Consider the following 22,486-nt stretch of genomic DNA (forward strand, 5'->3'; position numbering starts at 1 on the left):
ACATCTTTTATAGATTATATTTTTGTCCCATGGGTCCATCTGATCATCCACTCATAAAATATAGCTGTGTGGTATTTATTTCAACATCATGCTATACAGGCATTTGCAGCAATTACTCTCATATATATTTTTCTATCCATCATTCATTTCCTTTAATCATAATTTTTCCCACTTCAAAATGTATCTTCCTATAATATCTCCCTCAGTGCATCGCGGGGAACATCATACTCCTTTTGCCAAACCCGGCCGCCGCCCACGTCATGCGTTCCATTTGGATTTGGAAAGCAAGACGACGCAGCCCACCACGCACGGGGCAGCCCACGTGATCATGAGTTACGTCGGACTTGTCCTCCACAAGATGTGACACGGCGCGCACGAGCGCTACATGCCAGCGGAAGCACAATGATCAGGTGCTTCCGCCGGAAGTCCGGACTGCCTCCCATGCGTTCCACACGGTTGGAACGCATGGCGATAACACCACTCTTTCACCCTTTTCTCTCCATTTTTCATACATCTTATTCCATTATTTAACAGTAATTATGCATTTACCACTAGGTCACCAGGGTAAAATCCCAGTTTATACATAAATAAAGATCCTGATGATCCCACTGGGTTCCGCCCAGGAAGGGGCGGAGTAGTCAGTCCCCTTGGGTATAAATATCAGTATATTTCATAACTCACATGCACCTTGAAAAAGACTTATTAGTCGAAACGCGTTGGTGCATGTGAGGATTTGAGGTACCACTCCAATCATCCCTATCAGCAGGAATACGGTGAGACACCCCGGGTTAACATCTTTCTTCCCACCTTTTGACCTTGCTGATAAAACATCTATGAGATTGCTTGTTGTGGTATACCATTTAGAGTTTGTTTTTATCGATCCACGTTGATTTTTTATACAATAAATGTATTGAAACCTCATACATCCCTCCGTTTCTGTGCTTTACATCGAGCCTAAATACGAAACAAAGGGGGTGAATGAGGACGACCATCCAGCCTGCTGGGATAAAGATTTGCCGAGCTGTTACTTGGTCAGGGGCAAACACGTTTGCAAAATTCTACAAATTTGATGCCCTGGCTGAGGAGGACCTTGAGTTCTCTCATTCGGTGCTGCAGAGTCATCCGCACTCTCCCGCCCGTTTGGGAGCTTTGGTATAATCCCCATGGTCCTTTCGGAGTTCCCAGCATCCACTAGGACGTCAGAGAATATAAGATTTTACTCACCGGTAAATCTATTTCTCGTAGTCCGTAGTGGATGCTGGGCGCCCATCCCAAGTGCGGATTGTCTGCAATACTTGTACATAGTTATTGTTAACTAAATCGGATTATTGTTGTTGTGAGCCATCTTTCCAGTGGCTCCTCTGTTATCATGCTGTTAACTGGGTTCAGATCACAAGTTGTACGGTGTGATTGGTGTGGCTGGTATGAGTCTTACCCGGGATTCAAAATCCTTCCTTATTGTGTACGCTCGTCCGGGCACAGTATCCTAACTGAGGCTTGGAGGAGGGTCATAGGGGAGGAGCCAGTGCACACCAGGTAGTCCTAAAGCTTTACTTTTGTGCCCAGTCTCCTGCGGAGCCGCTATTCCCCATGGTCCTTACGGAGTTCCCAGCATCCACTATGGACTACGAGAAATAGAATTATCGGTAAGTAAATTCTTATTTTTCCCTTCTCTGTACGTAACTCCAGAGAGAACTAAAATGTGCTTATAAATATTCATAAGGACTAAGTAATTGTACGTTCACCTGAGGCATAAGCTTTGTGTGGTTTTTTTTAATTTTCTTCTTCTTTTGAAGGTTAAAAAAATTACCTTATTTACAAGTAGGTTTTTGTTGTCCTTTTTAGTAATCACTAAATAGTAGGTCACAAGAAAGTTGTCATTTGCACCTACTGGAAGCAGACATTTTGCAGCCTGCCACTGTTTTAGAAAATACAGCCAATGGCTTCAGTAAAGACCTGTGATGTCACTAAAGCTCTTCATGGCTAATATTTCTGGAGCATGATTTACTAGCTAACTTTTAGGTTATATCCTCCTTTCAAAGTGTGTCCATCTCCTTGATGTTTCGTGGCATTCATTTATATACAGTTCTCAAGGTCTTGCCAAAACCCAAGGGCGGATTTAGGTGTGATCCTGGGCCTAGGCACAACAGTAATGACTGCCCCTCGTCTGCCCAATTTTATTTTTATTGCTCATTTTAAGCCCTCATTTGATGATAGCCAATTTAATAGAATGATAAAAAAAGCCACTATGACATTTTAATCATATATACATATTTACTAAGTAAAACCGCTTACAAGGGTAGTGTGTGCATGTCCTACACATTTACACGCCCTTCAATATGGTACAGTGTAAATATGTTGCAGTTACTGGTACTTTTTGGATGATGGTACCAACCCAAGCATCCAAGTGCCACCCCTAGGCACGTGCCTCCATGTTCTTTATAGGAAATTTGCCATTGCCAACACCATCTCAATGCGTCCGAGTTCTGCAACTCGACTTAGCCGTTCTAAAAGTTTGATTCTTTGTTTTTCTTTTTCTAACCATTCTATGGTGGACTTGTTGGCATACTTAGCTTCATTGTCTGGCTGCATTATCCAGTTCCAGATGAACTTCAGTTGTTATGTAGGTGGTTTTACGTTTTGCTTTTGAATGCTGAGCTATAAAAAGGAGCTCATGATGGTCTCAATGTTTCTGAGGTGTCTAGCTCCTGCCACTGCACAACAATTCTTAATCATGACCCTTCATCATATAATTTGCCGAGTGATCCTCGGCCAATGATATGATGATTGTCCCATCAGAGCATTTGACACCACCCGGCCAGGTGTGTCTAACCTTGGAGATCTGCACACAAATGACAGGAATACATGACTGTCCACTTTTTTTTTTCTTTTTATGTAATGTTCGTTCTTGTTGTCATAGACTAGAACAGTCACTGTGATGGCAGAGACCTAATCTTCATGTGGATTTAGCTTCAGGGTTCTTTACAATTTCCTGAAGTATCATATGGTCTGATCTTTGGGCATATTTGCTGGGATGTCCTGGCAAGGCTGGCAATGGTTTTCAGTGTTATCCATTTGTAAATCCTTCTCATTGTAGAATGATAGACTTCAAATGGTTAGGACTGATGAGCAGCAATAATTGTTTCTCTAAGATCACTGTAGAAGTGGTTTTGTTTCTGGCAGGTTGCTAACACAAACCTGACTGTTTCAGGACAAGCTGCCAGAGGTTCTGCTTCTGAATAGGAGTGGTGGCACTTCCTGATGATCAAATAATGAGGTACACCTGGTTCAAATCGCTTGCAGTAAGGGTGGATTTTCCAATTCAAGCATTTACTTATTTATTGCTTGCAGAATAAATAATAACAAAGTACAATCTGTTAGGGGTTGTGTTAGATTAAAGTGTGTCAATGTTAAGACTTAGGGGTCTATTTAATAAACTAAAAAATGTTTTTCCCCAGCATTTTAGCTGGAGAATACTAAATTAAGAGAAACAATATTTTAGGTTAAGTGACAAATGCTGGGAAAGTACACATGGATTTCGCACAGCCACTTCTCAGGGACAGCACTTTTTAGTTTCGACTGTCCCGGCAAATCATTTCAGTTAAGTGCGGTGATATTAATTTTGTGATGCAAGACTACATTTTTTCATATTGCGATTTATGGGCCGGATGTAATGCAGTGTGAGATGGCCGAAGCTCCCAGATTCCGGACAAACGTGTACTTTTATTTTTTAAATTTTTTTTTAGAGGCAAACATTTACAAGGCAAAATCAGGTTGGTTTTGACTTGTACATGATTGCGGATTTAAAAAATCCATATGCGGTCCACTGGAATTTGAGCTTCGGCCGTTTCGCACTGCATTATGTCCGGCCGTATATCTTTACTAAATAGACCAATTAGGGTCCTGTTTATGAAGACCTTCTTACGGAAGATCCTAATAAAACTGCTCTTTTCTGATGATTTCCACATTACTTAATTGCCCCCCTACAGATATCTACTATATCTTGCTGTCCCTCTATTTACAATTGCAAATGCAGTACCTAATAAAAGTCTAAGGGGATTGTGATCTGACCAAATTCATTCACCTCCAAAAAGGTTGGGGAGGGATACTTATTTATTGGGGCTTTTACAGGGGCATTGTTAAGGCCCCATAGTGATGACTTTAAATTATATCTTGATATTTAAAAACCCACACTTCATGGGGAGTATCTTTTTACAAAAAAAGTGTGTACGTGCTACACATATTCAACAAATGTTTTATTTTTGACCTATGTGTTTTTTTGTTTTTGTTTTGTTACGCAGGGTGAGGCAAAAAAAAAAAAAAAAACTCCCAGATTTTAAAGGTGAACAAGAATACTATTCAAAATGTTAATGCATATAGTCCAAAAGTGCATGGACTATAGTTTATTTTCAGTTGGTTTTGAATATTTTGCCATTTCTTGGCGTATAGCAGCCTTCAGTTCATTGCTGGTTATTACTAGTGGATGTTTGTAGACCTCGGCTCCCAGGTGGCCCCGTTGGCTGTGCAGAGGCCTCTCATGAAGCTGCTGAGCAGGCAATTGAAAGTGAGCATCATCAAGAAACTGAAGCGATAACGCCGGAAATAGGGAAGCCAATCCCGGGCCATTTTTTCAATCCCGGGTATCGGGATTGAAAAATGGTCAATCCTGGGATACCCGGGATTGGCTTTACACTGTGTCCGGCCATCGCCCCGCCCCTCCCCACCCGCCCTGCAGACATAAAAAAAAAAACCTACAAACCTGCACAGCGAGGCTGAGGGTGAGGAGGATCTGGCGGGTGAGTGCTGGGGAGCCGGGAGGAGGCGGCGGGTGAATGCAGGGGGAGCCGGGACGAGGCGGCGCGTGAAGTCCGCCGTACTTTCCGGCTCTGCGTCTGCTGACAGCGCAGCGTGACCTCACAGGCACAGGTCACGCTGCGCAGGGGGAGCCAAGAGGAGGGAGCCGGGCAGCGTCTGAGCTTCCAATCCCGGGATTGAATCCCGGCCATTTTTGGGCCTAAATCCCGGGATCCCGCCGATCCCGATCCCGGGATTGGCCTCCCTAGCCGAAAATGACTGAGTGATGCAAAACGTCAAAACAAGACTATAGATATGTATGGCGATTGAAGGCCACCATCTGGTAGATATCCTATTCAAAACCAGTTGAAAATAAACTGTATTCCATGCGGTTTTAGATTATGTACTAAAATGTTGAATAGCATTTACCATGTTAACCTGTAAAATGTGGGATTTGTTTTTGCCTCACCCTGAATATAGGAGGTACAGTCGTGTTTCTTACCATGATACGTTTCTCTTATACTAACAGATCAGTGAGTAAGAACATACTTTTTCTGTGTTTGTTCAACCTGCTCGCTCATGTAGAGACACAGCCTTGCAGACTCTACTCCACGTAGACTGGCTGAAATGCAGGAATTTTAAGACAGGAAGTTTCATTTGTGAGATGGAAGGAAGCAAAAAGAGCTGCTTAACTGAGGCCTTGCAGATCAAGCAGTAGAGGCTCTCTGAGCACAGCAATCTACACTGTACAGCTGTGTTTCTGTTAACCCTGCTCAAACAAAGGATATGGCCAGGGTTGTGGCGGTGCCCTATTGGTGGAAAGCACACAACAACAAGGCTGTCTTTGTCTGGATGTTAATGTTTTGTGCAGCAAGTTGACGCTGGCTGCATTGTGCCCGTACTTGCATGTTCACCATTGTTTTAAGTGCAACAGCATTTAAAGACTTAGAAATCTGTACGTATGTACGGAGCTCTGACATTTGCCTATGGATAACCATACTGTGACCCAGATTTATCAATCCGTGTAGAGTTCATGGTGATAAACCAATCAATTCCTAACTATTATTTTTTTAAAACACAGCCAGTAACATGTAAGTTAGGAGCCGATTGGTTGGTACTTTGTCACCGTGCAATTTATCACTCTCCAAAGCTTGATAAATCTGGGCCTAATTTTCATAGGATCATGTGGGGACGCGTGGTGATACTGGCTTGGTAGACGCATATCTTGCTTACGTAGAATTTCTCAGGTCCTTTCCTAATAGCTTTTCAAAATGACAACAAATTCTTATTTGTATTTTTTTTTTAATGACCCAAATGAAGGTCATTGTGTTTTAAATATTTCTTTATAATAAAGTACTTTAACATTTTGCTGCTGCTTTTCAACTGTTTGCTATGTTGTGGGTTTGAAGGGGACATGTATCAAACCTTCGAAAGAGATGATGGGAAGTCGCCCATAGCAAACAACCAGCTTATGTCATTTTATAGGCTGTGCTAGATAAAGGATAACTAAAAGCTTATTGGTTGACATAGGCAACTTATCCACTTTATCTCTCTCAAAGGTTTGATGGATCTCTCCTAGAGTGTTTCAAACCTGCTTATGGCTCTGATGGGTTGTACCAAAGTTTTCTACTTATAGCAAGGTATATACCTCTGTCTGTCTGTTTTTACCCAGTTTTGTTCTATTACCATTGTTCTAAGTGTAAAGCGCAACGGAATATGCTGCGCTATATAAGAAACTGTGTGTGTGTGTATGTATATATATGTGTATGTGTGTATATATATGTGTATGTGTGTGTATATATATATATATATATATATATATATATAGAGAGAGAGAAAGAAAGGTACGGCACTCCTAAAGCTCTATCCATATGATGCCGGTGCCTCCGTAAAACCGAAGTAATATAACAAAGTACAGACGTGGCACTCACGGCAACTCCAAGAACTCACACAGTCAACAGAAGTTGTTGTAACGTTACAACAACTTCTGTTGACTGTGTGAGTTCTTGGAGTTGCTGTGAGTGCCACGTCTGTACTTTGTTTTATATATATATATATATATATATATATATATATATATATATATATATAATATTTTAACAGTTTCTTTTATTTATATATATATATATATATATATATATATATATATATAGATATATATATATATATATATATATTTAATAGAAAATGGATGGAGGCATTCAGAATACTGAAATAGCACCCATGTGTCTATAGCATTGTTGTGAATCGTGTGCTACTTTCCTATCGCATCCAAAAGTACCTGGGGGGATTGTTGTAAGGCCATGCGTTTTGATTGCTATTGGTTATATTTACTCCTAGGTAAAAATGTCTGTGTTCTGTTAAAGCGAGAGTATAGGGACACGGCAGATTTGTTCTCATTTACAACCCATCATGGATACTCCCATAACACAGAGCTAGCATGTATAATGTGTGTACCTTTTTATACATCCCCTGTGCACTGACCTGCTTTGAGCTGAGTGTAGTTTAAACAGACCTCAGAATAGTGTCTACTAATAGGTTACTCATCAATGATCATAGGGAGGGATGCACAATTTGTGACGCTGCCTGAGGTGCAAGGCCAAGTCGTTGCCACAGAGGTACTCCTCTCTGGGTCTTGCAGGCTGGACAGATATTTAGCAACACATCCTTTGTTCCCATCTACCTGGCTGCTCCCAAAACGGCCCTCTTTTTATGCCATCACATTCTGAGGGGTCAGCATGGGGCATGGAAGTGCCCTGGTAATTCTGTTTAAGTGAGTTCACATAATAAATATGGGTGTGTTATATATGTACTAAGCTTGCATAGTTACTATGTAGGGACATGGAAATAATGGTGCAGTGTTGTAGCATTTTGTTTGTGAATGTGTGGAACATAACTGTATCCAATGGGATGTGTAGAAGGTGAATATTTAATGTAAGCTGCTTGGTGGAAGGATTAGTGGACACTGGGGATTTACTGGTATCTCAAAGTGGTGCGGAGATCATAATGTTAGTGGCTTGTGTTGGAGTATGTAGACTGTGGAGAACATAGTATGATACATAGGGTTGTAGTGATGAGTTGGAGCATTATGGGAGATAGTGGGTACATGGTGTAATGTTTGGAAGTTTTATGCCACATGTACTAGCCTGCAAGTGGCAAGACATCTGTTCCAGAACGACATATCACGCCCGGCAATGTCACTACTTTTTCCTTGCAAACCATGGAGGCGCAGGAAAAACATAGCGCTTTTCAGGATGTGTATGGCGCATATGTTCACAGCTCCACAGGGGGCAATTCAGTAGTTTTTTTTACACGGCGGTAATTAATGGGCGCCTGACGGAGCAATTAATTCATTATCATGCTTGTCATGTCCAATTAGATTGAGTTTAGCCATGTATACTGGGGTAACCCTCCCAAATTATTGGTTACTGCACCCAAACTGCCATTATGGCAGTCCAAACCATGGAGCTTTCACACATTTCTGCTCGCCACCTCAGCTAGTGGGAGCCGCTGGTGAATTGTAAGGCGCAATGGAATTTTCTGCGCTATATATGAAACTGTTAATAAATAAATATGGCTTAGCAGTGTGTATAGTACTGTAAGGGGTTGTGGACTGTCTGTGATTGTAGGTAGGTAGAGGAAGTTTATAGTTTTGAGGCGCATTGATGGGCGTTGGCGGTGTAACGTACAGTATGGAAGAAACCTTCCGATGTGAGACTTCATCCAATTCCGCCCTCTCTGTCCCACATACTGTATAATGCAAACAATTGTGAATTCAAATAACTTCAGCAGTTTTGTGTTGTGTGGCCCATCCCAGTCACTCTGAATCTCTCCCATGCTGTCTTTGTTGCACAGAAAAACTAAAATACCTATTTATCAAATGAGACTTGTAATATCTCTCATTTCCTTGACTTGCAAATGGTGCTGTCCAATACTGATCCTATGGTAATGGTCTGTGACCTCGGTTAGGTTAGGATAGAGAGTACACCTCGGAAAGCGGGAGGCACTCAATATCCCGGCTGTCGGGATCCCAGCGCTCTTCAAACCGGCGCCAGTATCCTGACTGCCGGGCTACCGACAATTATTCTCCCTCTTGGGGTGTCTACGACACCCCTGGAGGTAGACTAAATAGCGCGCCACCGTGCCTGCAGCGTGGCATGCGCAGCAAGCCCACAAGACGCTCTTTTCCGCTCGCCCCATTGCCGGCATTCCGTCGGTCGGGATCCCTGCACCGATATGCTTGCGCCGGGATCCTGAGCGCTGGCATATCGTAGTACACCCTCGGAAAGCAAGCACCGATATGTTTTGCAGTCATGCTTAATTAATAGTACTCTCAATGTTCTTGGGCATGGGATTTCCATTAAGTTTAGTAATTGCCATTTCAGGTAGAGATGTCGCTGACCCCCATGAATTGGTTCTAATTCATCGTCCTGTTTTGGTTTTGGAGAACCACCCTTAAGTGTTTTGGTTCGGATTCAGCTCGGTTTAAAATCGGCGGGGGGGGGGGGGGGTTGAAGATGGATAGAATCATGTAATTTGGACCTGTTAACATGCAATCCAAAACCAGAGTTCAGTATTTAAATCTGAGTACTAAACGGACAACAGACCCGAGCCGGGACAAAGTTATTCCGTACTGGGACTCGATTCGTGTCTGAACCTTACGTTTGGGTGTATTGGTATTTCAGGTAAAGCACAGCTCTAATTTTAAACTTGACTCATCCTGCAGAGCTCACACTCTAAGGGGCTTACACATGTGAGGTGTACAAATGCGCTCTAAGCATTAGCAGCCATTCAGATATTTACTTATACTTCATAAACTACACTAGAATAATGTGAAATCGTAATAAAAAAACATTCCATGGCAAAAGGTTCTTGAAAGCAAATCATCCCCACTCAAAGTGCAATTTATTTTCAACATAAAACAACATTTTTTCCAGTGGTTAGTATATAGCTAATTAAAATGGTGGTATTTGCCCTGTTATAAGCCAAAAATAACAAAAAAAGAAGAATTGTTGAGTGATTGTACATAAATGCATGAGTAGGCGTAGGGAGAAAAGAGTTAAATAGAAGAAAGCTATATTTAGTCTTTCTGCATGGATGCACAAATTATATACCTTGTATAAGGGTTTGCCGCATGCATGATTTGAAAAGGCAGCCAACATTTTTCAATTATCTGTACAGTCTCTTCTCAAGAGCCACGTCAGCAGAAGTAATCTACGAGGAGAAAGCAAGTAAATATTTTAGAACAAAAAAGGTGTGTGTGTGTGTGTGTGTATATATATATATATATATATATATATATATATATATATATATATATATATATATGTGTGTAGCAGTAGTTCCAGTTTCCTGGGGGGCACTCTCCTTTAAACATCATCACACGAATTTTCTTAATCCATAATAGGCTTTATTCGGTCTCACAATTGGCTTTATTAGGTCGACGTTTCGGCTCTATCGATAGAGCCTTTATCAAGACAAGCCTTGCAAACAATTTTATAGTCAAGTGGTCATAACTAAAATGAGTATAACTCGACAAAACAACACTGTGGGTGGATTCTCAGTCACTCCAGCGTCTTAACTTCATACAAATAGAAAAAATCCTGGATAACTATCCATATGGAGGCACCTCAGTCAATAAACCTCCCTGGAGGTCACAAATCCACGTCCAGTCAGTGTGGCTGCCTCAGGCAGCCACACTGACTGGACGTGGATTTGTGACCTCCAGGGAGGTTTATTGACTGAGGTGCCTCCATATGGATAGTTATCCAGGATTTTTTCTATTTGTATGAAGTTAAGACGCTGGAGTGACTGAGAATCCACCCACAGTGTTGTTTTGTCGAGTTATACTCATTTTAGTTATGACCACTTGACTATAAAATTGTTTGCAAGGCTTGTCTTGATAAAGGCTCTATCGATAGAGCCGAAACGTCGACCTAATAAAGCCAATTGTGAGACCGAATAAAGCCTATTATGGATTAAGAAAATTCGTGTGATGATGTTTAAAGGAGAGTGCCCCCCAGGAAACTGGAACTACTGCTACATATGTTGATCTACAGGGATTCTGTGGATTCTACTGGGTGCACCCCATAGTTGATTATTTATGGACGCGAGTGCAGGACTTCCATGGATATATATGTGTGTATGTATGTTTGTATGTATGTATGTGTGGATGCACTGAAACGTTGCTACACACTTCCGACTCCTTGCTGATTTCATTGGGCTGAGTGCCGCACGTCTTCCCATTATATCTTACTGCATGTGTGAGGGCACCGGCCGAAGCTACGCTTGTTATTTGGAGTGCCAGACTCCCTTCTGTGTGTGTGTGTATGTATGTATGTATGTATGTGTGTGTGTGTGTATGTATGTATGTATGTATGTATGTATGTATGTGTGTGTGTGTATGTGTATATGTATATATATATAGTATATTATATTATATTTAGAACACCAAACAGCATGCGGAGGACTGCATTGTCTACTTGGAGGAACAGGCATTGAGATAAATTGAGAAGCTCAGAGTTTGCTAGAATTCAGACACATTGTAGTGATACTGAGCACCTTGAACGTTGCTCATTACAGTTAATTTTCATAATACTGAAGCTACAGGGACTTCCTGCGCTGTATATGAATGCATACATCTTTAATTCATATTGTTTCAACTAAATAGATCTTGTGCATGTTTTGGCTGCAAAAAAACAGTTTTTTCATGATTGTTCCCGATGTTTCCCTGTGGGCTATTCGATTAGAGCCCATCTTTTTAGCGACCAAAGAATTGCCTATTTTCGGGCTAAAACACATAGAAGCAGTGATAAGTTTTCGCTGTTGCAATCGCACAAAACAGGGTAATTATCAGGGTTTTGGTTTTTTGGAGCGTGCAGAGGTTCCCAAAAAAAATCCCTGATAATTGCTGGGGGGTGGCACTGTGGCTAATTGAATAGCCCTGGGGGAGGTTTATGCAAAATGCCACCTGCCTGTTATATAGGTAAGGGGCTCGTACTTGCAGTACATGCCTGCCTTAGACCTTCGCACAGCCGCCAGTCACTGTACTTGAGTGCAGATACGAGTGCCGAAAGATCGTTTGGCCTTGTCCAATTAGTAACCAGCTGTCATTTCTACCTGCATTTTGGATCCTTCCTCTATTCCAGTGCTCATACATTAATAATGAAATTTGCCAACAAAGGTCTGCACTAACAGTAAGTAATGGACCTGGCTCTGCACTGTGTGGGATATCATTATTTTGCGTAGTATACAGGGCAGGCACTTTCTTTCAGGCTCACGCTTTTAAACATGTTCACTTTTTCTTATATGGAAATTTTGCCTATTACGCACGGCAATGTCAAATGCATATAATTTGTGTATGGTGTTTTTTTTCATCCCACCCTCCCCCCAACATGAAGGTTAAAAGCTTATATGTTTGTAAGTAGGCTGAATCGTAGCTAATCCTTTTATTTCCTGCCTTGTCCATTATTTTGCTGAAGACAGAATTTGAAATTACCCTTAATTTGGCCTCTAGAGTGATGCCTGTTCCCGAGAAACCACCGGTGACCTTTGTATGCTGAAAAGGGAAGAGGGCTCGCTTTGACCCTGCTCTTGCATAAAATATTAAAAGCATTCAGCTGTGGTCTCTAAATGACCCTGCTACTTTATTATTCGCCTGTATGTGCACTTTCCCCGCACAGCCCAGATTAATGCAGGGAAAAGATAGGTGTATAATAGTAGAGGCACATTCTAGAAGTCTTGCTGGAACAGCCAAATGCTGAGAAATGCAGACAAAGGGGTTTGTTCTCTTCTCCTCTGCCTTTGTTCTCCGATACCGGCTCAGTGTTTTGATGGTGAAAGTTCATTTGATTCTGCTTTGAAATGGTGTCTTTATATACATTTAAAAAAAAAATATATATATATATATCTATATATATATTTGTTATTTTTATTAAATTTTTTTTCTTCTTTTTTTTCTTTTCCTAATTTCAGGAACTTACCGGTAATTATCAAACAAAAGGTTGTTTGATGGTCTCATTAAGAATAACGGTTTGTTGTTAATAATTAAAGATTTTCAAGTGTGTAGCTGCCTGAAACTTAAAGCATTGATCTGCAGTAAAGTATTGAGGTTGACAGAAATGGAAATTTATGATTTTGTGTAGACGTTATTTAAATGCATGGTAAATGTGCTTTTTTCCCCCCCTTTAAATTAGCTGAGGATATGTTAGTTAGACCACATACTGTATATGCTGCACAGGAAACAACAAACTAATCCTGAGAATCCCGGGATTGACCATTTTTCAATCCCGATACCCGGGATTGAAAAAATGGCCTGGGATTGTCCACCCTATTCCCGGCACTGGGACTGAAAAATAGTCAATCCTGGGATACCCGGGATTGTTTTGTTCCCTGTGTCCGCCCCACCCTGCACACATAACTGACGACCATAGTAACTGGGTCACTTCCTCCAGTTCTGTGAAGTCTGTGCGGCGGGCAGTTGGCTGCGCAGTTTGAACTCTGACTTCACGTCACGCTGTGCAGGGGGAGCCGGGCAGCGTCTGAGCATCCTGAGGACGCTCAACGCTGTACGGCATTAAAAAAACAAACAAGCGACCGCCTGATCCAGAAATCCTCGCAATTGGAGCTTTCAATCCTGGGATTGAATCCTGGACAATTTTTGGCCTAGATCCCAGGACTGGCCACCCTTATCACAGTGGTTATACTGAAAAAAATAAATCCTTATTTTAAACAAAACCGTTCGTCTTAACTTGACATATTTTTAAAGCATGATGCAGCCGCAGCAACCAGTCGCATGTTGATTTTCTATTTTCTCCTGCACTCCTGGAAAATAGACCAACCTCCCAAATCACACCCAAGGGCTTGATTATGCAATTTGCAGTGTTTCAAAACCTTCCCCTTTGGGATTTCTGTGGTTGATGTTATTTTCAAGGTGATGTGGAGGCATGGCCGGACTGGACAACTAGCAAATGCCCAAAGGGCCAATGGCCTGAGGCACTGGTCCGGCACAACAGCCTAGCTGAGCAGCTCTGCCACGCGGCAGACAGATAGGCGGGAGCTGGTTGAGCAGCTCTACTTCCTGTCGCTGTGCTCCGCCACCTGACATACAGAAAGTAGGGGGGCGTGCCACTAGGCCACAACCCTGTGAGCCATGACCGCTCCCCTGCGCAAAACTGCAGAGGCCATTTCAGTCCCCCAGTCTGTCCCTGTGTGGAGGGCAGTGTTAAGCATGATATGGATGCTATAGTACAGCTTTTTAGACCTGTCTACTCTTGGCAAAGGACTGGGGCAAATAATACAGTGGAAATGTGCAACTTGCAAGTACATCAGGTTCCAGTCTAACGGTGGTCATGTTTACAGTATAAGCAGTGCTTGGAGGCTGTGGGGTATATGTAGTAAGTTCTGATTTCTTGGAACTGGAATGATTTCGACAATAGTTGCCATATTTAAAGCAGTAATTTGTTACGTGCGTAGATTTAGCTATGCACATACAGGTTACTATACTAAGTAAACCTTGCTGGGTTTTTGCTTGCATTTACCCAGATAACCAATGTTTTATTAACTTGCATGTTCTGATGGAAGTTTGAAGTTAATTGAATTTGCCCCATAGCAAAAATCCAATTTCTTCTTGCAATAGGCATTTGAGAGTTAGCAGAGAGGAAAGCTTATACCATGTCTTGTAGCAAACTCTATGCTACAAGTATTGCTACGGAATATTTAGCCATCAGCAAGTGTTTATAATTTAAAGACAGGAAAAGTGCAATGAGGTGCACAGGGGATATGTAGAAGGTGGTGAAAAATGGAAGGAGGCAAAAAGATGTAAGCACAAGGATGACTTCTTGGGAAACTGGCCTTGCATTATGTTAAATATAAATAGATGTGTTAAGTTCTGTCGCGCTGATACTTAGAGTGCGACAAAAAGAGAGGCTAGAGAAACAGTACACATATCTCAGAAAACAATAATTATAATAGAAAGAAGAATGAAAAGTAAAGGTGAGAGGAGAAGGGAAACATAAAGAAGAGATGAACAAAATACAGGGTGCTGTAATGCCTAGAAAAAGGAAACCAGTCAGAAAAAGGAGGGGGGGGGGGTGTTACTGCTTGGAGGTGGAAAGGGATAAAGGGGGACACCAGGCAAAGGAGAGGAGTGAAAGGTGTACCATGGATCCCAGACCTGATGGTACAGTGTTGTCCTCCTTCCTCTTTGTTGTACATTCCAATATAGCTGAAATTGAAAATAAGAATAGCAAGTTAATGTTAAGCATTAGTCCAACTTATTACTTAAAATTAAATAGATCTCAATAGTAATACAGAATGAAAGTACAAAAGCAGAAACACAGCATAATAAGAAAATATATAACTATATATTTTTGTTTTAAACCAGTTAATCCTGGTTATGTTGCTGTGCTCAATTACACTTTTTTTTAAATAGGGTGCAGTATTTTTATTGCCATTATACAGCTGTACTGTTATCTCTGGAAACTTTGTTTCCTGTATCTCCACATTAGCAGTGCATACATCTTATTTATTTATACATAGTGTCAAATAGAGCTATAGAAAGCCATGGAAACTTACAGGAATGAATCGCAATAAAGCAATAGCATGTGACATCATCGGTTTCGGGGAGAATTGTGCTTGCTCCAATAAATTTGTAATTAAGTGATAATTGTTATAAAGTGTTGCTGTTCTTTCACAGTGCCTCTGTTCTCACTCTCTTGCCTGGTAACAAAATATATTGCATTATGAACAACAGCACAATTTTGTAAGAAAATGCTGTAGTGTCTTGCAGACCTGATATATGCTTTTTAAAGTGATGAAGGTTTGGGTGGTGGGTTAGCACTGTGTAAGGAAACCAAATTATTAACATATTCTATTAGCCTATGGACCTACAATTTGTGTTTGTTTCTTCTTCCATACTAAATTCTCACAAAAGTAGGTGATTGAGATTATAGGGAGGGAAGGGGGGATTTATTAAAATTTTTACTTTCACAGCCTGCAAAATGACCGTAAGACACTGATTGGTCGGTATGGGCAACTAGCCACTTTACCTCTAACCAAGATTTGATAAATCACCCACTTAGAGTAAGAAAGCATCTCTTTTCAAACTATCTTTATCCTTCCTTGGAACGGTATGACGCATTAGTGAAATAATTGCACCAACTAAGCAGTTGTTCTAGGTTCAGCGAAAGGCAGTCTTGTAGTAGTAGTTTTTTGTTTCCCCCCCCCCCATAATCCTGTCCGTAAACTATCCATCAGTGGCTAAACTGCTAATTTATATTTTTTTACCAGCTTTTAAACATTAAGTTTACTCCTGACACTAAAGCCAGTAAGTTTTGTAGTTGGACTTATTATCTTATTAAGATTGCATTTAGGTAAAAACATTGCACTGACCCGTGAGTAAAAAGTTAGCTTTTATCTGACTGGTGCACGTTGTATCGGACATCAGCAATTCTTGGAACGAGCGTCACAAGGTGGCACCCAGCGATGTTTTACTACTCACAATGTGCTTTCCATCTCCCTCTGTTGCACCTTCTCTCAGAGAGGGGACCTTTCAGTCACCCTCTCTAACCAGGAGAACCCAAGCATGGCCTTGTATAGTGAAGCCTTGGAATCTGGTGATTCAACCCTGCCTCCCAATCTCTGCCACAGGGATCAAACAACAATGGTAGTGGTGGTTTGTAATTTTCAATATGTGCCACCCAAAGAGTATGTTAAACCATGATAGCAAGTTTAACTTACAAAGCACTCACCTTATCTCCCTTTACTCTCCCACCCGTCCTCTTCGCTCTGCCAATGCACACCGACTCTCCTGTCTTCTGATTACTTCCTCCCACTCCTACCTCCAAGATTTTTCACTTGCTTCTCTACCTCTCCCCCTCAGACTCTCCACCTCTCTACAGAACTTCAAACGGGCTCTTAAGACCAACTTCTTTACAAAACCCAGCCAAATCTCATCCTAACCCTCTGTCTCATGCTCCGTTTACCCCATCTGTGTCACCCCTGTCTGTCTGCCCCTCCCCTTTAGAATGTAAACTCTCACGAGTAGGGCCCTCTTCCCTCATGTGCTTATCCTTTTCTTACTTTAATAATCCTCAACTGCCCCAAATCCTGCAGTTCTCGGCCACCTTGATACTTATCTCAGTGTTGTCTACTGATGTACTTATGCTTAGTTACCCTGTACTTGTCCGATATTGTCTTCAACTGTAAGTCACTGTTTTCCTGTGTTTTGATTATGTGCATATGTACTCTGTAATTGGGCGCTGCGGAACCATTGTGGCGCCATATAAATAAAGATGATGATGATGATAATAATAGCAAGTGTCTGATTGCTAATGTAACATTCACACCTAAAACCAATAGGGATCATGAGTTCTGGCATCCGTTCCAAAGTGCAAATACAGCCAGGATGTTCTTGCTTTCTCAAGGGAACCTAGATTTCTGCAGAGGTATTGGTTTCAGAGAAGTTGATGTAGATGGGAGGTTTTGGGCTTTGTGAATGTGTACATAAAGGCCCTCATCCCGAGTTGATCGCTCGCTAGCTGCTTTTAGCAGCCGTTCAAACGCTAAGCCGCCGCCCTCTGGGAGTGTATCTTAGCTTAGCAGAAGTGCGAACGAAAGGATCGCAGAGCGGCTACAAAATAATTTTGTGCAGCTTCAGAGTAGCTCCAGACCTACTCCTAGCTTGCGATCACTACAGACTATTTAGTTCCTATTTTTACGTCACGAACACACCCTGCGTTCATCCAGCCACGCCTACGTTTCACCAGCCACGCCTGCGTTTTTATCTGGCACGCCTGCGTTTTTTCACTCCCTGAAAACGGTCAGTTGACACCCAGAAACACCCACTTCCTGTCAATCACTCTGCGGTCAGCAGTGCGACTGAAAAGCTTCGCTAGACCTTCTGTGAAACTACATCGTTCGTTGCTAAATGCCAACTATGGCCAAATTTGTGGACCAGTTGCCTTTATCAAAGCAAGTATACTTTTCTGGGCACCAAGTTCCAACTCCCCAGTCAATGCTGACCAGAGCATGGACAGAGAGCCAATGCTGCTGATCTTGGATAGGGTGAGATCAGCCAGATCTATGCATTGATAGGAAGCGCACCCAAATAGTCCGAACCATGAACTAACTACTGGACTGCCGTTCTTTTCCACTGCAAACAAAAGGATCGACAGCCAGGGAAAATAGGTAAGGGAGGAGAAACAAACAAAAAAGAGGCAGATACCTGCCTCAAATCACACACAATGGATAGTCCCACCTACAGTACTATACGGTCCTAAGCCTTCCCATTGGACAAGCATAAACTAAGACCACTGAACACTTAATCCTAGCACTTCCTGCATCATGGCCACAATAAGGCACATTCCTAGGTGTTTACTTTAAATTCCCTCCCGCTCAATCCGAGCACTCACTCATCACTTTATTGCACACTTTGGTACACTTATAGCTTGCGTGCTTGCATTGTGCTGGACATGGCCATCCAGGTGCACATATACAAACTTTATCTGCAAAGAACAAGGGTGAATGTTATACCTTTCTTGTGTCCTTTTATACTTTAAAAATAAAATCATCTGTCATATTGCGAGAAGAGTTAAACATCCCATGTTAAGATGGAAAAAAAAAATGGAAAACTGCTTGGGGCTAAAGAGTGAGAATATCAAGGGTTTGGTCTTTTGTCTCTGCCAGAATTCTTTCCCTCCCACGACAGTTGGCTAAGAAATAATAAATAGCAATGAATGAGGCATCCTTGTGTTCTCAGGCTTTGTTTCCCTTCAAGGTGTTATTTGGATTTCCTAGAGAGGGGATGGGTGCAACTTGCACGATTTCATGCACTGCTAAACTATATCTACCATGGTGCCCGGATACCAGAACGCTCTGTTTTTGTGGAGCTGACCCGATTCGACCCTGATCTACTCATTTTGGTCAATGTATTTATTGCTGCATTGTCTTTGCGGAGTATTTTAAGTGGTGAGACAATACTGTTCTAAAAATACTACTTAAAGTATTTTATATACAAAAAATTATTTCTCCCCTGAGTTTGAGTAAAGTGGTGAGTGCTAAATTACAATATCCATAGTTCTCATTGGTGTTCGTACAAAACTGTTTTCTAAATAAGTAAACGTTTCTGTAAAATTGTTCAAAATAAGTTCTTTTGCAAGATGATGAATGTGGATGTATGTGTGTGAATGGAGAAATATAAGAGTAGTAAATAGGTTTAATATTTGTCTATGCACATTTTAGGTAGAATGGAGCATGTCGTTTTTACATGTGTTTCTGATCTATTCTGTTGGCTATTTTGCCGGACAGTTCTAATGATTAGGTCAAGAGAAGTCCACTGTACCATAATAACTGGTTTTGTTTAGCTGGAGAAAAGAATGCAGAATTCAGTACAATTGTAAGAGATTGCAGAATATTTTAAAGCCATGGAAGATGTGCATCCATTGACCTCAAAAGAAGCTACTCCCATAAGTTAGGCGCCAGAAGTAATTTCCTAGGAATATTGTATACTTGGCACTGATTTATATTTCAGTGTTACCAGTCCTACTACACCACACAGCGGAATGAACGGACTTCTTCTGCCAGATATGTTCTCAGACTATACTCTACTCAATGTTAAACACCAGAACTTCACACACTTTTTCTTTTTCTTTCCAAATCAGCTAAATTAGTGTGTATACAGTATGTATATGTGTGTGTGTGAATACATACATACATACATGCATGCATGCATGCATGCATACATACATACATACACTAGATAGGCGGCACTTTAGACAATGGAGACAATGAGCAATAGGGCCTCAAAGTCGATTTCAATGTTTTCAGAACTAGGCTTACTAAACCTTGGACGGAGAGAAAGTTCAAGCCAATCGGCTCCTAACTGACATTTTTCAAACACAGGGGCAGATGTATTAACCTGGAGAAGGCATAAGGAAGTGATAAACCGGTGATGTGTGCAAGGTGATAAAGGCACCAGCCAATCAGCTCCAATATGTAATTTAACAGTTAAGATCTGATTGGCTGGTGCCTTTATCACCTTGCACATATCACTGGTTTATCACTTCCTTATGCCTTCTCCAGATTAATACATCTGCCCCACAGTCTGTTACATGGCAGTTAGGAGCTGATTGGCTGTTACTAATCTCTGTTCACTTCATCTCTTTCCTTGGTTAATAAATAGACCACTATATTTTCTCGTTCTTTCATCATTTGTTGTTGCTCATTGTATCTGCCGTCTAGAATGCTGCCTATCTTGTATGCTAAACATAGTCCAACCCGCAGTGGCTGGTAATCCGGGAAAACGCAAGTTTGCCAGCCGCTTGTGTGTGTGTGTGTGTATATATGTATATGAAATAATCCATTTATTTATTTTATGGGCCTATATTTATATGTACTTTTAAAATTTTACTTATTAGTGGTAATGGGTTCACTATAATAATGGATATTTTTAACCAGTAGGGAAGTCTAAATATCTACATTACAGCAGGAAAAAAACTAAGCAAGTCCATATGGTGTTCATTTATGAGATTTTAAAGTAGTTGTTACTCAGAATGACCCCTCTAAATTTCCAGCCCCCCCCCCCCAAGCCTTTCATCCTTTGCCTTTAGAAATAGACGCAAAAGAGACCTTTGATGATGATGTCACACCTAGCGCTATATAGGCCACAGTTGTTGCTATGGTTACTCCAGACCGACTTCTAGCACCAGGATATCAGGAAGTTTCTGAACTGCAGAGAAATTCTTTGTGACATCATTAATGATCGGTTATTTCCTAAAAGCTCAGTCACAGGGGCCAGAATGTCATTGTTCATTTCAGGAGGACTTAATTATTGCAGCATAGCCAACATGGACAGTTAAAGTACTAACTGCAGCCACACAGTCGTGTTGTCAGGAGAAAAGGAAGTCAAATAGTAGAGTAGGGGGTAGAAAACGAGCATGTGTGTGTCATAAAGCTGTTCTTTACCCATCTTCCAGCACAAGCCAGAATGTAATATACAGTCACACTAACACACAATATACTGTATTATATAATATAATATACTGTCTATGTACTATGGCCGGAGCTTTGATCCTGTATGCAGATTCCGTGCGGCAGGATTTGTATTGAGATGAGCACCGGCGGCTTTGCAGATCCATGCCACAGCGTACAAAGACGCAGCGTGATCACAGATCATTCAATTGTCACAGTCCTGAGTAACTATGGTCACGGAAACTAAGATGGTGGTGCCAAGTTTTGCGTTTGTTTTTGTTGTTGTTTTTTTTTACATTATAGCAGTCGCAGGCTGAGACGCCCCGTAAACTGTTATGACAAGCCTGCCTTCCTGTTCCCTTCCACAAACTATCCCTGCCTGTCAAACACTTTGCAAATAAATCTTCTCTGTGACTGCCATCGCTAATGAATCACCATGTGTACGCAGTGCGACTGTGACGCGTGTGGTCCCTTCCTGTCCACCTCTTTGCAAATGAAACCTCAGTGCGATCAAATCTGAATCAGGCCCGTCACCCATAACCAGTCCTATTCTGTTTAAACTATTGCTTTTCTCTAACGTCCTAGTGGATGCTGGGGACTCCGTCAGGACCATGGGGAATAGCGGGCTCCGCAGGAGACAGGGCACATCTAAAAAAGCTTTTAGGTCACATGGTGTGTACTGGCTCCTCCCCCCATGACCCTCCTCCAAGCCTCAGTTAGGTTTTTGTGCCCGTCCGAGAAGGGTGCAATCTAGGTGGCTCTCTTAAAGAGCTGTTTAGAAAAGTTTTTTTTTAGGTTCATTCAGTGATTCCTGCTGGCAACAGGATCACTGCAACGAGGGACTTAGGGGAGAGATCTCCAACTCACCTGCGTGCAGGATGGATTGGGATCTTAGGCTACTGGACACTGAGCTCCAGAGGGAGTCGGAACACAGGTCAGCCTGGGGTTCGTCCCGGAGCCGCGCCGCCGATCCCCCTTACAGACGCTGAAGAAGACGGCAGAACGGAGGTCCGGAAACAGGCGGCAGAAGACTTCACAGTCTTCATGAAGGTAGCGCACAGCACTGCAGCTGTGCGCCATTGTTGTCACACGGCTCACTGACCTAGTCACGGAGGGTGCAGGGCGCTGCTGGGGGCGCCCTGGGCAGCAATATAAGTACCTTATTGGCAAAATAAATACATCACATATAGCCATTAAGGCTATATGTATGTATTTTAACCCAGGCCAGTTCTTAAAAACCGGGAGAAAAAAACCGCCGAAAAGGGGGCGGAGCTTATTCTCCTCAGCACACAGCGCCATTTTCCCTCACAGAAAGGCTGAGGGGAAGGCTCCCATGCTCTCCCCTGCACTGCACTACAGAAACAGGGTTAAAACAGAGGGGGGGCACTGATTTGGCGATATAAATATATATTAAATGCTATAAGGGAGGAACACTTTTATAAAGGTTGTCCCTGTATAATTATAGCATTTTGGTGTGTGCTGGCAAACTCTCCCTCTGTCTCCCCAAAGGGCTAGTGGGTCCTGTCCTCTATCAGAGCATTCCCTGTGTGGGTGCTGTATGTCGGTACGTGTGTGTCGACATGTATGAGAAAAATGTTGGTGAGGAGGCGGAGCAAATTGCCTGTAATGGTGATGTCACTCTCTAGGGCAGTGTTTCCCAACCACAGTCCTCAAGGCACACCAACAGTCCAGGTTTTTGGGATAACCATGTTTGAGCACAAAT

General features: G+C 42.0%; 1 protein-coding gene and 1 long non-coding RNA gene across 8 annotated transcripts in view; one reads left to right on the plus strand and one right to left on the minus strand.

Moving 5' to 3' along the window:
* Window positions 1–22,486, plus strand: part of TRIM8 (tripartite motif containing 8) — a 129,547-nt gene that overhangs the window by 40,533 nt on the left and 66,528 nt on the right. The window lies entirely within an intron of this gene.
* LOC135056580 (uncharacterized) overlaps window positions 1–22,486 on the minus strand; it is a 268,794-nt gene that overhangs the window by 32,967 nt on the left and 213,341 nt on the right. For both annotated transcript variants that reach the window (XR_010244022.1, XR_010244021.1), the window contains 3 exons: window positions 15,370–15,513; window positions 14,969–15,019; window positions 9,909–10,008 (listed from right to left, as the gene is read on the minus strand). This is a non-coding gene — a long non-coding RNA (uncharacterized LOC135056580). The remainder of the gene's footprint in view (window positions 1–9,908; window positions 10,009–14,968; window positions 15,020–15,369; window positions 15,514–22,486) is intronic.

This window comes from Pseudophryne corroboree, chromosome 3 (genome assembly GCF_028390025.1).
Source record: "Pseudophryne corroboree isolate aPseCor3 chromosome 3, aPseCor3.hap2, whole genome shotgun sequence".
In the NCBI taxonomy this organism is placed as follows: domain Eukaryota; kingdom Metazoa; phylum Chordata; class Amphibia; order Anura; family Myobatrachidae; genus Pseudophryne; species Pseudophryne corroboree.